Source organism: Arvicanthis niloticus, chromosome X (genome assembly GCF_011762505.2).
Source record: "Arvicanthis niloticus isolate mArvNil1 chromosome X, mArvNil1.pat.X, whole genome shotgun sequence".
Taxonomy (NCBI): domain Eukaryota; kingdom Metazoa; phylum Chordata; class Mammalia; order Rodentia; family Muridae; genus Arvicanthis; species Arvicanthis niloticus.
In genome coordinates, this window is record NC_047679.1 from 29858417 (window position 1) to 29876022 (window position 17606).

The window sequence follows — 17606 nt, forward strand, 5'->3', positions numbered from 1 at the left end:
ATGATAGAATCCAGGAATATAAAGGGTCTTCTTTTATTCCCTCAGTGAACAAAGGCCCTCTAACTCATTGTTGATTCAACAAATAAGCCGGGATCTAAGGTAGCAATTTTTAGAGCATTATAAACTGGAAAGCAATAAAAGGCAGTCCCCAATAGCACATAAGGCAGATTCTCTGAATGTGAATTCCTGTCTATCTATGATCTAGGTGCTGACCTGGAGATAAATGTAAACATGTTTTTCATCCTAAAAGGTCTACTAACTAAAACAAAGGGCATTCCTTGGTTACAGGTTGTCTATATAATAACACAAAGAGTAAAGTTGGTGCCAGAATGCAGGAAAATGGAGGGGGTTGCATGTAAATAAAATCTTAATTTCCTGAGTTACTTTCAGAAGCTACAATATCCACAATTCTGTGGTAAGAGCATCTAAACTATCTCCAAGACACACCTTTCTTCTAAAAGGTATAACTTTTATTTAACCGACTACTGATTGTTTTTATTACAATCCAGGGACTCCGAGAAAGTCTTAAACTAGTTCTTAAGAACTCTGAGTTAGAGTCAAGAATATAGATTCAAATTCCTATTCTCATACCACTAATGGTGAAGCCTTGGACAAGTTATTTAAACCATATAAGGTTTATTTTCTGTACATGGAAAGTGACAATTTAGAGAGTATTATTCAAGGTTTGTGAATATGAAAGATAAAGTACATGAAAACCTAAGCTGAGTATTTGGCATTCCATAAACATCCAGCATTTGTTATTTTTATTATGTCTAGATGTAATCATATCGTCTATGGCAGGTCAACCTGCTAAATTTCCTGCATCTGCTCTTAGTGAATGCCATCATCTAGTCACTGTTTTGACCCTTCTCTATTACTTGGATTTTAGGACTCTTGGTCTAATTGGAGGCACACTTACATTTTCCATGAGATAGAATTTCAGACAACCCAGCTCCTTGTAAGCTTTGATGCATGCAAAATCCATCACAACTTTGAAATTACTTCTAAAACAAACTGGTACAACAGGGACGGCACTGAACTTGTAATTTGTAGAGACCTGGCATTTATAAGTCTTATGATTTGGAGAAATTGGACTTATACTGTGCCTATCATTTTCTCTGTTCAAATGGGGATTATTTGTCCTGTCTAATCAAAAGGGTATTATTTCACTCACAATTTAGATCATTCTTAAGAAAGCACTCTGTTAACTAACCATAGAATGTAAAGTACTATCAAGACAAAAAAAGCTTTATAAGGATAAAATGATACAACACAAAGTTCTTTTGATAATCATTAAGAGACCTCAAAAGTCTTTTGCTTCAACTACATTTAATTTACTTAAATTCTTTATACCCTGTTTTTACCCATGTCCAAATTCTTACAGGACAAGGAAGAATATAGGCTCATCAGGTAGCCCACTATTAGACTGTCTTGGAAAAATACTGCTAGACATAATTCATCATTGTACAGTAATTTTTCTTCAGTCCTGAATTTGAATTGAGATGACTAATAAATGAAGATTGATTTGCCTTTAGAATACCTGCAAAGTCATAGGAAATAAATCTATATCCATGTTCATAAAGTGCCCAAGTCTTATCTTTTTCCAGATAACTCAAGTTTCTTCAAATATTTAAGACAGAGGAGACTTGAGATCCCATTTTCTGAGCATATCCTTGATTCATCTTAAAGAGTAGTATATTAAGACATATGCAATATTGTAACTCTGGTTTTTAAAAATGTAGAAATAAGGGCATATCACCTCCCTTGTCCTAGATAATAAACTTTCATTGATGCTGTTCACATTTGCCATATTTTAGGTATGCCTCAACATATTGTTGACACATGATAAGTTTCTGTTTACTCAGTCCTTGTCTTTTTTAAGATTTATTTTATTTTTAGTTATCTGCATGTCTGTGGGTGGGTATGTGAAGGTGTATGCAGGTGCCAATGGAGGCTCTATGTGTTGCATTCCCTGGATTTATAGACAGTTGTGAACCCCCTAACATAGGTGTTGGGAACTGAATGTGGGTCTGCAAGAAAAACTCCTCAAACTATTGATCTAGTTCTCTAGTCTCATCATTTATTTCAATTGGTTTTGGTGGTAGTGGGGGGATTATATATGCCATAGTGTGTGTATGAAGGTCAGAGGCAACCCGAAAGAGTTGGGTTCTCTTCAACCATGTGAGTCCCAGAGATTAACCTAAGGTGATTAAGCTTCCCAGCAGCTACTTTTACTTGAAGAACCATGTAGTGCCCACCCCCAGTTTTTATTTACAGTACAACTTATTATGTGCCAACAGCATACCTTTTCATCTTGAACCTGTTATTACTTACGCCCAAAGAAAAAGCCTTATATTTTGATTAATCCTTTTCCACCTGTAATCCATTGCTACAGTTTCATAAGCTGGAATAAAAAAACCCTGTAAACCACGTCACTATTTTCAACTTCATGTCACTCACAATTTTGATGATGTATTATCTTCTCTGAGCTATTTATCTAATTAACACTGAAAATAAACATTTTAAGAAATGATTGAAGTGAACATGATCTCAATGGTATCCTATTGTTTTGTGTTGGGGAATAATCCACTTCTTTCTGAATTTAGGAAAGATTTAATCTTGAACTTCATTATGAGAGAAGGAAAATATGAAAGACATTATTACCCTATATACTAACTTTACAAACCTGCTTTCTACTAAAAAAGAAAATGTTTGTTTCAATGAACCTTTGGTATTGTTCAACAAAACAAGAATTCAAACATTATTAGAAATGAATGTTACTTTTGCAGTTAAGAAGTTTATTTCCCCTTTGAAAACTGGTCCTTGGTTATCACTTGAGACTACAATAAACAGATGACCAGTGTGACTCAATGCTGTACTTTCTATAGTTCCTAAAGGTAGCAGGGTAGAAATCTACTAAACGAGAAAATATAGTTCTGTAATTTTAAGACAAATACAAAGGTGTGCACTGAAGGTAGTCAATACAACTTTTAAACCCTAGCCACTGCACACACTGGTACAGTTAACTGAGCTTTGGGTACGTTAATTAAAACTTTAAGCTGCACTGTGTCTACTTGTAAGATATATATAATGCCCATCTCACAGGATATTGTAATTAGAAGGCTCCATCACAGGATAGTAAATGTTACATTTTCTTTTTTTGCTTCAAATGATTGGGAAATGTTTCCATTTCTACAGATAACTTCTAAAGATGTTATGCTGTAAAGAATAGGAGAGATGCCTCTCTCCCTACTCACAGCAGTCAATTTCCTGCCAAGCAGGATAGAAGAAATCATTCATATGTGTGCTATTTTTCTGTACAATGTGGCTGAAGAGTAAGTATGGAAAAATAGTTTTAAAGTGAGGCAAATGTATTTATCCTCTCTCATCCTACCAAAATGCCTGCTAGCCAATATATATATATATATATATATATATATATATATATATATATATATATTAAACTATTGAGCTTGGCAGACTGTACATATGTAAATACAGTATGAAATACTAGAAAAGGTTAGGAAATGCTAATTGGGCTTTACCTTTTTACTTTGAAATGTGTAAAAAGTCATAAATTGGAATAACCCATAATACGGGGCTGATCAAACAAATCAGATACTTGCTTCAGTTTCAGCACAAGTTGTTTTCAAAACAACTTTCTATGTTATATCAGGGATCACTAAAGATCACCTTTGAGGTTCGCTGTCAAGCAAGCCAGTCAGTAATTCTAAACTGAGGGTTTCAATACCTCTCCAGTATTCTCAACTATTTTAAAGAAGATGGTGACATGTTAAAAATAAAACTATTTTATTAATGAAAAATGTTTCACTCTTAGCAACCCAGTTACAGAGATTATTTTGCTGCAATGGAATGTTATATCATATATTCCCAGGGTGTTATCTCATATCTCTGGAAAAATATAAGGTAAATTAAAAAAAATTCCTGACTTTCTAACAGGAGATCATCTGGAAGAAGTGTATTAAGACTAAGAAATGATCTGTGACAAATGAAATTATGGCCTTTGTAGGCCATACCAACTACTTACACTCTCTTACCTAGAAATGAAATGCGCATATGAACACTGGGAAAAAAGAATTACTCATAGAGAATAACAGTCTGAAGAAATAGGAAAGGAAGAAGAAAGGGGCCTGAAGCCATAATATATTAATATGGAGAGCCAAGTTGCAGGAAGGAGCAAGGACAACACTTAAAAAACAACCCAAAACCAACCCCACCTCATATTTCCACAACTGCCTTCCAAACTCCCTGATCTCAGCAGTAGTTTTCCTGTTGAGAGTGTATGTAGAAGTTTTGGCATAAAGGTGCTGTGCATGAGGTAGTAGAAACCTCTTTCCAACTTTGGTCAAGATACCATTGTATTGTTCAGAATCCAAAGAAGCTTCTATGCAATCACATTGAAACAATAAGAAACAAGCATTTTATATTCTTAATAAGGAATGTATATAATCCTTACCAATGTGACAGGATTAAGAATCAGCTCCTCATTTATCCTAAGGAAATATCAGAGATGTGCATAAAGACTTATGTACAGTGATATTCATTATACTTTAAAATAGAAAACAATCTAAATGACCAACAGGGGACTGGTTAAATAAATCACAATACATCTACTCATATGTAGGAACACTAAGCAATGGTTAAAATCAGGGCCTAATAAAAGTGATGCAAAATATGCCTGCAATATATTACATTTAAAGGATATAAAACTGTAAGTATGATCCCAATTCTGTACCCTCCCTCCAAACATGGGAGCATGTAACTAGCAAAATATAGAACCTCATCAGCAGTTACCTGGGCCATAGAATTTTCTTCTTGGTACTGTCTTTTCAAAATTATACACATTTATTATGTATTTTTAAAGAAAAAAACAATAAATGTAATTAGAAAAATCGGTTTATCTTCTAGTTACAGTGCTGTTCTGCCTGCTTTATTAGCTATCTTGCTACCAAAAACTTGCTACTACTCAGGACTGTTCTATTTTCTAGAATAGGTAGGTATGGCCTTTGGCTGGATTTACACTTTTAAGTTTATGAGGGCCCTTTCTTAAGTTTTTTATTTAGTTGTTCTTTTTTCCTTGGTCCTGTTGTTGTGGCCTCAGAAAAATAAGTTTAGGCCTAGATCCACCTCATGTTTTTTGAAGTGTACCCCTAAGGGAAATTCTGTTTATGATACAAGTTATGTTGGGAATAAAGAAATGAAAACACAGCAGCCAAAATTAAGTCTGTATTGTGAATAGCAAGTATCAGAACACACACTGCAGAAAACAAAATCCATGCCACAAAGGACAAACTTGAGTAAATGAAAAAAAAGAAAGAAAAAAAGAAAAGATTTAAAAACTATGGAAGACAGACAGAAATAATCTATGAATAACAAATGTTCCTAAGAAAAAACAGAGCAGATTAATTAATCAAAAGTATAAGAAAACTTTCCAGTTCTGAAAAAAATACCTGAGACTGCAGACTGAGAAGGTTCAACAGAGATCATCAACACCAAGACATGTCCTGGCAAATGTTTTTAAATTTCAAGGATAAAGATATAATCCTATAAGCATACAAGCAGAAAAATAGGTTATTTCAAAGGTACTAAAATCAAATTGACCTCAGATTTCTCCTCAAAATAAAATGCCAGAAGATGAAGAAGTAATGACCTCTAGAGAGTTAAAGGAAACAGTTAAGGTCTAAGGCTTTCATACCTCACCCTAGTTCTTCAAGCTCAAAGGTTGTATGAAATTATTCTTACATCTGCAACATCTTATAAAATGTCACCATCTTGGAAGCATCTTTTAAATATAAACTGTTCAAAGGCACACTCTAGAAGATCACCAGGAAAATAAAGAGCTCAAGAATATGAGAAGTAACATCTATAGACACCAAGTTAATATCCAGGAATAATCGACTAATATAATCCCACTAAAGGAGAATGTGGATAAAATAAATATATTATTGCTGAAAATATATGAACAATGTAAAAGAAAAAATATTTTATAGAGTTAAGATCTGCAACCTTGGAATAAGTTAACATGGACTCAAAAAATAGCAGGAGGAAAAATTAATTCTCCATCCTTCCCAAAAGTGTATTTAACAACCATTATGTTTAGTTTGCATCTATTAAGTTTTTGAATTTTCAAAACCACACAATAATAAAATAGGTATTTGTTACAGTCCAAATCACTAAAGAAGGTACTATGTGGCAGATAACACATGATAGTCCTTTATGCTGGCATCATAATTGAAACCTAAGTATATAAGATAAGTATAATAGTATTTCACAGTTGAAGAAAAAAAGTTCGGCAAATAAGTTAGTGAATGGCAGAAACAGGACTAAAACATGGGTCTTTTCAGCTATTTTTTCTACCTTTCACAATTTTCTCAAAAACATTTCATATGGAAGAAGAAAAAATCTCAAGGAAATAACACAAAATGACAACAACCGTTTTAAAGGTGATGTAAAATACTTTGTGTCCAATTAAAACAACATGACTAAGTATTTGATACTATTGGAGTCTTTTTATTTGAACTGCTAGAGGCAAACAAAATCCAGGACCTCACACAGGCTAGACAAATATTCCACCACTAGGCTGTATCTGTAGGCTTCTTACTTTTTATGTGCAGACAGGGTCTCACTAAGTCCAAGCCTGGACTTGCACCCATTCTACAGCTTAGGCAAGCTTTATACTTGCAAGCCTCTTTGGACTCAGCCTCCTATGTGGCTGGGCTTACAGGTTTGAACCATCAGTCCCAGACCCAGAATTATTTTCAAGTGTGATAATGGTATGACAGTAAGTATTTAATTTTTTAAGAAATATGACGCAAATATTTATATTGGAGCTGACTTATCTAGATTAGCTTCCAAATAATCCACTAGAGATGTGATTAGGAAGTATGTAAAGTAGTTTGTGGGTGGGGAATCAAATAATAAAATAGCATGTCTTGAGTTGGTCAGTTTTGAGGCTGTATTCTTAAAAATTGTGCTTGACCATGCTACTTACACTGTACTCTGTATGAAATGCTTTTCACCAAAACTTTTAGTAGCCTTACATTTTGTAAGAAGGAAAAAACATTATTTACTGTCAAAGAAAAGAGGTAAGTATAGAAAACCATATAGAAAAAGAATGCATGCAACTAACTTTTTGCAGTTCCAGGAACTGAATCCAGGCCATCATACATGTTAGGCAAGTGTTCTAATACTGAACTATATCATCTCCAAACTCATCTTTGTACAATTAATACACACTTTTTAAAAAATAAAAATGGAAGCAGGTGTTTGTAACATTAATACTAAACATAAAATCTAAGATGAAGAACTTTGAAGAGGATCACAAAGGTCATTTGGACTAAAGATCCCAGTACTGAATGTATACTAGTAAGGGTTATTATTTACTGAGCTCTTGCCCACTAGGCAAATACTACTAAGTGTTATTATTTCTGATGCTTCGAAAAACTCCTAGAGACATTATCAACAATTTACAAATAGAAAAAAATAAGCCAAGATGAACTTGCCAATATTTTTAAGTATAGTCTCAGCAAAATGCCTGGCACATAGTACATGCTCAATAACAGATGGGAATATCCAATATCATGTCAAAGGATAAAAGTAGGGCCCACATTTAGACTCAAATCTAAACTTAACCCTTCTGTTCTTTAACCACACAAAATATGTTAATAATACCCCATTATTAAATGCAAGAGTGCAGATGTATAATTCCTTCTGTGTATCTTTCTTTATTTTTTAGGTCTTAAATAATTAGCATGTGTTATTTTTAAACACAAAAATAATCAAATAGTATATCTGTAAATGTACTGAACATTCAGTCACAGACTAAACAAACCACAACACAAAAGCAGATGTACTAGGACTATGACATGAAATAAATGGGAACAGGGGAGTTATGAAAACTTTAACATATGAGTATCAACTAACATAAAAATAAAATAAGGACAATATTGTGTTGTAAGTTATACTAGGATAGGTAAATACTACATTTTAGCATAAAATAATGTAAAAAGATTAAGGACTCTTTTAAATATGTATGAAAAAGTTATTAAAACTGTGTTCTAAGCCATAAAGCAAATATACAAATTTTCAATATTTTTATTTGTAATTATGTGTATATAGGTATGTGTATATGAACTGGAGTGTAAGTCGATTGTGAGCATGCTAACAATAGGTTCTGGGAACTGAACTTGGGTCCTCTGGCCATATCTAGCCTCTAAAATTATGTTTGTAAAGATATACTTATTTTGTATGTGTGTATGTGTGTGTGTGTGTGTGTGCACATGCCACAGCATATGTATGGAGGTCAAAGGACAAACCATGGGAATTCAAATTTTCCTTCTACCACATTAGACCCAGAGATCATACTCAGTTTGTTAGGCTTGGCCCATCTCAAGGGCCCTAACCCTAAAATTACCAAAAGCAGGAATCACATATTTTTCCCTGGTTATGATAAATTACACTAGGAAAAACCCTATAGAAATCACCCAGAAACTAATGTTCTTCTAAATAACCATTGGGTTAAGGAAATAAATAGCAGCAACTATCATATATTCCCTAGCTTTTAAATTATAGTGCTAGCCAATGTTACATATTCTCTAATTTATTTCCAAACCACCAGGTATATTATGTATAGTAGAGAGGAAGAAAGGTTGAGAGTGAGAGTATTTTAAGATCATAGCTATATTTGGTAAATAAAGTAACTGAATCAAAGTCAAAATGTAAAGGGGCCACTAAACAAACTTAGGCAGAAATGCTATTGTTATATATTTGTTAGAATTGATACCCGGGTATGCTTATTTATCTCTTTGCATGATATAAAATTTTATAATAAATTTGAGAAAACCAGAGTTTATTAACACAACATGTTCTGAAAATAATCACTTTGTAAGCACATTCTTCTAATAGGGTATGGTTCATTTTTCTAACATTTAATTGGCTGAATATATTTCAAATCATATTATCTCCTAAGAAGTGTTTCTATAATCTATTCTCAATAAGGTCATAAAAAAGATATCGTAAAACCAGACAAAGCAAGGAATCAAAAGTAAACATGATTTGCTGTCAAATTTATTTCTAGAAACTAGTGTGATCTTGGAAAAATCACTTGGTGGAGTACTTATCTACAATCCTCAGAGTTCTATGGAACTTTGGCCAGTTTAGATTTGAGAGTCTGCATGCAGTAGACTGTGGGGAAGCCCCTAAGGCTGAGAGTTCCCTCAGCTTGAAAATGTTATAATCCTTTGAATTTAAAAATTAAGTTTTGGATTAAGATTATTTAAGCCTTTGTAAGTTTTTGTTCTCACTTGAGGGAGTTAGCAATTCTGTGCTTACAGCTATCTTACATTTCTTTTTGTTGTTGTTGTTTTATATTTCTAACTGTGACTCTTTCATCTGTATCCAGAAGAGTTTATCTGTATCCATCAGTGATGCATTTGGTCCCTAGTGTAAAGATAATTCTGAACAATGGATGGAATAGATGTTGTCACCTAAAAGAAAAAATAACAAAAATACAATTTTCTTTATAGATGAAGGACTCTAATTTGATTTTATAATTTGCATAATCCAATCTTACAGTATTTTACTAGTAAAGAAATTGGCATAGTGCTAACTTTTTAATAACTCCTATAAAGATTACTAATTCTATTGCTGTCTCCCAAGGCATATTTAATTTAAGAAACTACCGTTTCCAATGACCACAATTACTTTTCTGTTAACATAAAGTAGGCAGAGTGTTTGCGTAGCACTCGTGAAGCCCTGGATTCAATTTCTACTAACACAAACACAACATAAAATAAAATTATTTGAAATTCCTCCAAACATAATCAAAATCAGATTTTCAGAATCTCCATGGCTTAGTTTTTTTTTTTTTTTTAAATCAAGCACCTTGGATGGCTCCTATGATTGCACAACTCTGGGAAATCAGTGTAGTAAAGGAGTATGGGTTAAGATGTTTCAACACCTGGCTTGCCCTTTATTTCAGGTGTCTTTAGATAACTAATTGATTAATGGGCTTCCCAATCCAGGCTCAAATAATTCAATTCACCAGTAGCTGTCGGTCGTAAACTCAACCATATGGGGTATTCAGTCAATTTCAGCTTCTCTTTTTCCTGTTAGGGGAAATATTGTCATACAAGGAGCATTTAGAAGAATTCCCTGTCCTTAGTCTCCTCCCATTTTCAGAGTTAAAAATCCGAAATTATTGTATGTTTTGTTTGAGTTGACTAATTCAGAGATCTCTAGAGCAAGCATGATGATTTGTTTAGTCAGTTTACAGAGGCTCAAGAAGCCTTCATATCCAAATGAGAAATACCAGCAATCCTTTTTTTTTTTTTTCCGAGACAGGGTTTCTCTGTATAGCCCTGGCTGTCCTGGAACTCACTCTGTAGACCAGGCTGGCCTCGAACTCAGAAATCCGCCTGCCTCTGCCTCCCAAGTGCTGGGATTAAAGGCGTGCACCACCACTGCCAGGCTGAAATACCAGCAATCTTGCTTCAAAGGTCAAACCTTTATTTTGGTGTGATTGTAGTGAAATCACCTGGACCTGTATTTTCACATTTATTTTATAATCATTAGTTTTGTTTGTTCTAAATATTTTCATAGAATCAGTTTATTTTGTAGTTTTATCCAAAAAGTGCTACCCCCCTTTCCAGTTTTTTTCAAACAATGAATTTAAAATGCTTTTTAAAAAGTGACCTGTTTTCCTGTTTAGATTTCAGATAAGATGCTGAAGGCCGGAGGTCTTCCTCAGTATTTGAGGTTTTTAGTACTCTCTTTTCTTTTAAATTGACAGGTGCTGCATCTGTATCTGCTATTTAGAGTTCATACTTGAAAAGTTTTTCTGGATTCTCTGCTTTGTCACAATGATCACTATGTTTATTCCTTTGCAATACCACAGTATTTCATTACTGAAAGTATATAGAAAATCTTAAAAATCAGGTGATTACTTCAACTTTGTTTTCCATCTTTCTTCCTTCCTCCGTTTTTCTTATTTCAGACAGTCTCACTATGTAGACCAAGCTGGCCTTAAACTCAAAGAGGCCCACCTGCCTCTGCCTCTCCAGTGCTGAGATTAAAGGCATCTGCCACCATGCTGGGGCATTCCACTTTTATTTAAATGCTTTAGTTCTCTTAACTATCTACTTCATTTATGAGATAAACTTGTGCTAAGATTTTAGTTGAACTGGGAGAAATTAACATGTCTACTATGTTGTCTTCCCATCTGTGTCCATACCTATTCTCCACTTTCAACACTCTTAGAAACTTTCTATTTTCAGCACAAATACTACATAAGTGATACTATAATTTCTAGTTTCTATGAATTTGTTACACATACACACACTTATATACATAATTCAGTATTGTAGGCTACCTTTGTATTTTACAACCTTGTTGGAATAATTTATTTCAAATGTTTGGTAGATTTCCCAAGAGTTTCACCGGAGAATAATATGTGCCTACAAACAGGGGCAGTCTTATTTCTTCCCATTTTTAAAAAATCTATTATTGTGTGTGTGGGCTAACCATGGACAACATAACAGAGTTCCGAGGACAATTCTGGCAGTAGTTTTCTCCATCTTGTGTTTGAGATAAGGTTTCTTTTCCTGTTTCTGGCATGCTGAGTATGTTAGGCTAGCTGGCCAGTGAGTTTGTCTGTCTCCACCTCCCACCTTGGCATATGAATTCTAGGATTACAGGCATGGGCAGTGAGGCTTTCACAGCGAATGCTTTTTACCTGTAGAGCTAGCTCACCAGCCCTTACTTCTCCCTGTAAAGTTTACATGCCTCTTACCTCCTTTGTCTATTATACTGGCAAGATCTAAGACTACACTAAACAGTAGTTGTGAGAGTGAACATCTCTGCCATATCCCTGGATTGTAAAGACAAAGCACTGACTTTTGTTTATTTTTGTAATTACAACATGTCAATTATGGGGCTTTTTTATTCTTTATCAAGCTGAAAATGTTCCCTTCTCACTTTGCTGAGTTTTCATCCTAAAATGTTTAATTTAGTGTTTGTATTTCTACATCAAAATGTGATTTTTCTTTAGTTTTTAAAATGTTTGGGCTATTGTCAGTTCAAACTTTTCAGTACAGAAACACTTCTATTTCTGGAATCATACCCAGTTGGTTATTGTACTTGAGTATTGTTGGGCTTGAGGCTAATTTTTTATCGAGGATTCTGAATCTATGTTTTTTATGGAACATTGGTCTGGAATTTCTGTATTGCCTTTGAGTCTTAGTATCTAACAAGTCTCATATGAAATGATCTTCTCCCTCTATTTCTTGGGAGAAGTTGTAGAATTTGTTGCTTCTTTATTCTTGATGTTCCAAGATTTCTTCTTTTACCATTTTTTTCCTGTTTTGAAGGAACTCCTTTAGCCAATTCTTTGAGGGTCTGATACTGACAAAACTCTTAAGTTATACTATACCTGAAAATACTATAATTTTACCCACATTCCTAAAAAATACTCTCACTGGGTTTAGAATTCTAGGGTAACAGTTGTTTGGAGTTTAGAAAATGCTGCACTTTCCTAGAGTCTGATGATAAATCACTGGCACGTACATCACTCCTGTAGGTAGTAGCACAGTTCTCAAAAACTGCTTTAAAGATTTTAATTTTCCTCTTGCTTTTGAATTGCTACAAGTTATACATGAGACTTACTTACTGAATCAATTTAAGTGAACGGTTCAGCAGTGCTATGTGGTGTTCATATTGGTGTGCGACCAATTTTGCAAAATTGAAATTCCATACCCATTTACCAGTAATTCCTTGTTTATAAAAGTTTGATTTTGATGACTCAGAGAATGGATTACTTTGGGCTTGTCTTGTGTAAATAAAGACTCTGGAATCTGGAGGACTGTACCTTTTGTCTGACTGGGGTAAATTTCAACCATTAAATTTCTTTAGGTGGCTCTCCTTTCTGGGACTCTGTAAACATGAATTTTAAGTCTTTTTAAATGTCCTGTTCATTTCCCCCAGGTTATATTTTGTTCTTCAGACTGGGTTTTTGTTTGTTTGTTTGTTTGTTTTTTGAGGCAGAATCTTGCAATGTACAGTAGGCTAGCCTAGAACTCACAGCAATCCTTCTGCCTCAGCCTCTCAAGTGCTGAGATTATGGGTGTATGTTATCACACCCAGTTAGATGAGTTATTCCTCTTGTTCTATCTTCAATATTACGATTTTCCATGATCTCTACTCTTTTATTGATTTTATATTCAGTTTATTTCACCTATATTTTTCACTTCTAAAATTTCCATTTGGCTCTCTTTTATGTCTCCTGATCAGAAAATTCTAACATCTAAATCACCATTACTGGTGTCTGCTGACTTTTCACATGTTTTTTTTTTTTAATATTTCATAGTTATTGGTGCAATTTTTAACTGTATGGCAAGCATTTTACATTTTAACTGGTTCCTATTTAATGTACTTAGGCAGGCATTTCCTTGTTGAGGTGTAGTGTGAGGGCAGGATGAGTATGTATGTTCTCTGGACACTACCAAGACTACCGAAGCAATTGTGGAACAATGTCTCAAACGCTTGTTGCAGATATATTCAACTATATGCTTGGTTTCAGAAAGTGAACCACCAACCTGATTGATGCTGGGGGGAAGGTAGAAGTTCAGTATGAAATATCCCTGCCTTATACACTTTAAGTCTTATTTTGGGTTTTTGGTACAGGCTCAACTTACTGCTGACAATACATTGAGAAGAACACAACTTCCTTTTAAGGGTAGAATAGCGAGAATCCAGCTCCTTAACAATCTGCAAGTCACCCAGCAGAGGGAACCAAAGCACTGCCCATTATTTTGTAAGACAAATGGGCAATTAGGAACTAGTTTCCTTTGCCAACATCCTTGGGCTGAAGGGGGCCAACCACTGCCACTTGTTTCTTGAAGGGAGAATAAGATATTCCTATCAGCATTTGGATAGATTAGAACAAGAACTGCCAAGAAGCTTTAACCTTACTGAGCTACCATTTCCCTGTTTAGTTAAAGAGAATTGAGTTTTCTTTGAGCATCTTTTTTTTTGTGTGTAGTGCATCTTGTCTGTGCTATATGGTAATTAGTAAGAAAGGCCACAGACCTCATTACTTGTATTTCTTTTAGATTCCAAGGTCCTCAGGCAATCTGCCTTCCTTTTCCACTGCTCCAGTCTTCCTGGTCTTATTTGTTGAATTATAGTTGGAAGGGAAATCCTGGGAGCTGTAGGGCTCCTCCATCTTGGCATAACCAGAAGTTTCTTCCAAGTGATATTTATATTGAAAATGACATTTGTTTTCTAGTTTGCAAATCATCATTAAAATTGTACTATGGAAAGTTGTTACATTATAACAGATTATAATTTTCCTCTAAATATCCAATTACATCTGTTTCTATTCCTGGCCAAACTTAGCTTGTTTTATGCTATTTTGGCTGTCTGTCCAGACAATTAAGTATTTTCAGACTATAATAATCCAAATGAAAGACTTCTACTTAATTCATTATCACCTAGTACTATATTTCACACTAAAAGGAGCCATGAGGAAAAGAACATTTTAAAACTAATTTACACGGTCTTCTTTTTATTGATCTTATTTTTAACTTGCCTATAATATTTCTCTTTTTAAGCAACTTCCTTTTACTGATACCAACATACACACTGTAATAGTTATTCCTCTTGAACTACATCAATTGCTAGCAAGAACTTGAAGGAAAGAAGCTAGGTGAGGACAAAGGTAACAGAGATGGATTCTTAAAAAGAATTCATTTAATATGCTGATTTAACTTAAGAGATTTTTTAATATTTATTATTCTGATTATCAAGGATACCTATATTTTTGCTTAAGAATCTATTGAGTTTCTAAGACCAAGGGGAGTATTTACCGCCGCCATCCTCAAGAACTGTCTGTAGATTTCTATAACCAATCTATAGCTCCATGCTATAGATTTTTCAAGGAACTCTGCTCCTGCTCAGATAAGGCATACTAGGTAATGAGGCATCCTAAAGCATCTTCATAGGACTTAGGCCTTTATGAATCCAATTGAAAAACCAGTGTTCTAGGGTAATTTTTGTATTTATTATATCTAAAATGAAATTGAGAGCACAAACATATACGGTACTTTCTTTTTCTCTAGGGAAAACAACACCAACATTTAAACTCCCAAATCAGTAACTCTTTTTCTCTAGGGAAAACAACACCAACATTTAAACTCCCAAATCAGTAACAAGCACACAAATTAGGACAAAAAGCAAATGGAGCTATCCCTAATATCATTAGTTACTAGGAAAATGCAAATCATACCAATGAGATACTTTAATAAGTACAGACAGTTTCAGTAAAGAAATGTAACACATGTTGGAGAGAATGTGGAAAAATATTACTAAGGACAATGGAAAATGGTGCAAATGAGTTGGAAAATAGTTTGGTAAGTCCTCAAAAAAGTTGAACAGTTGTAAATCAATAACTCCACAACTTTACTTCTTGATACATAAGATAATCGAAAACAGACATTCACACAAAACCTTTACTCAAACATTCAAAATATCATTATTAATAATAATAAAAAAGTAGACATTTGAACTAAATCAATTTCCATCAGTTGGTGAGTAAAGAAAATGTAGTGTACTCACACAATGTGGGGAAAATGAGCACTGGTGCATTCTACACAACATGGATGAGCCCTGAGAATATCATGGTAAACACATACAAAGACAACACATACAAAGGCCACATATTATAGGATTCCATTAATATGAAATGTCCGGAATAGGTAACTCTAGAAATTAGGCTACTGGTTTGATTGAGTGTGGAGAAAATGTGACAGATAATGAATAGGACATTTCTTTTTGGAGTAAGGGCAATGTTCTGTAATCAGACAGTGATGGATAAGACAATATTGTGACTATAGTAAAAACAAGTCACTGACTGTGTTGGTTAGTTTTTGTCAACTAGATACAAACCGAGTCACCTGGGCAGAAGGGACCTCAATTGAGGAGTTGTTTCTATCAGATTGGTCTGTGGGCATGTCTGTGAGTGTATTTTCTTGATAAATGACTGATGTGGGAGTGTCCAGCCCACTGTAGGTGGGACTGCCCTGTAGGTGGTCCTGGGTTGTATAAGCAAACAAGATGAGCAAACCATGGGGGGCAAGTCAGTAAACAGTGTTCCTCTATGTCTCTGCTTCAGTTCTTACCTGAGTTCCTATCTAGACTTCTCTCAATGACCAGGACTTCCCTCAATTATCAGGATATGTAAGCCAAATAAATCCTTTCTTCCCCAAGGTGGTTTTGGTTAAGGTCTTATGACAGCAACATAAAGCAAACTAAAACACATACTTTATAAAGGTAAATCTTGTAGTCTATAATTTCTATCTCAATTCAAAATTAAGGCCATTTCAGTTGTTTAAAAGTCTAATGAAAGAACTAACTTTAATTTTTTCTTATACTACAGCAACATAACTTTTTTCAATTTTTTAAAATTTTATTTTTAGTTAAAGCAGATACTACTTCCTGGCACTTTAAGAGTATCTAATAAACTCCCCACCTCCCCCCCCCCCCCGAAAGTAGGAGTCAAATATCAACAGGTAATGATTCACTTAAAAACTGCAACTAACAGGCCACATTTACTCAAATAGATACCTACCTAGGGGCTTCTATAAGGAGAGCTGTTAAGGAATGTTTAGATAGCCTCCTTCTTCTCCACTTAAATACAAGACACTTTGTTTCATTGTTAACATAGTTGTTTAGAAATCTCAAAGCATTTTCCCATATACTATGAAATACTTTTACTCTGGACAGTTTAAAAAAGCTGTATATGCAAAGAAGGATTAATTTTTACTGATTTTCCTAAGTACACTATTATTATGTAGTCTCTATTATGAACATTCCTAGTTCACACCAAGGTCACGTCCTCCATTGGGCCCCTCTGTGAGAAGACTTTACATACATGAAAAAGTGCCAGTCTTTCTAGGTCATTAACCTCCTTAGATTCTCACAGATACAGCTACTTATGCAAACCACCTGGATACTTTCTGCAGTGCAGATGATTTCATCTAGATGGAACCACTCATCTGGATTGTTCTCAATTCAAGCAGGCAAACTTAGGGGAAAGTCAACACAATTTGCAATCTGTGAGATTTGGGTTTGAAACAGTGCCCTGGTTTACTAGCTGTGCAATCTCATGGGCAGTTTACTTCCCCTGGGCTTCATTTTGCCCAGCTTTTAAGGGAAGAATAATTATATACCTCATTCTAGTTAATATACACTGAGTACCTAATCAAATGGGCACTGAGTAAATTTGAGTGTTCACATTTACCTAGGAGAGAAAGAGTAATGACCTTGACATATTCCACACTATTTGATTATAGGTAATGTTTTTCCGAAGTTGCTTCTTTATACAAAGGACTGGTTGAATTTTCCAAATTTACGAACTAAAGGCAGGCTGATTTTATTATTCTGACAGAGAACAAAGTTAAAATTAACAAAAAAGAGAAAAATAGTTGAATTTTTACATAGTGGCTCTTTAAATTTCTCCATTTAAGACAGTTTGGAAATAATTATTTTTAAATTATATATATGTTGTGAATATAAAAATGAATTTTAATGAA

The 17606-nt window shown here is 34.3% G+C and overlaps 1 protein-coding gene across 5 annotated transcripts in view; it reads right to left on the reverse strand.

Annotated features, from left to right (window-relative positions):
• Rps6ka3 (ribosomal protein S6 kinase A3) overlaps nucleotides 1-17606 on the reverse strand; it is a 110740-nt gene that overhangs the window by 82971 nt on the left and 10163 nt on the right. For 2 of the 5 annotated variants that reach the window (XM_034484975.2, XM_076918374.1), the window contains exons 2-3: nucleotides 5472-5565; nucleotides 4478-4514 (exon numbers count right to left, since the gene is read on the reverse strand). The exons of 2 other annotated variants lie outside the window; for them this stretch is intronic. The gene's annotated coding sequence lies outside the window, so the exon portion shown is untranslated. The remainder of the gene's footprint in view (nucleotides 1-4477; nucleotides 4515-5471; nucleotides 5566-17606) is intronic. One more of the 5 variants, XM_076918375.1, reaches the window with a different exon arrangement.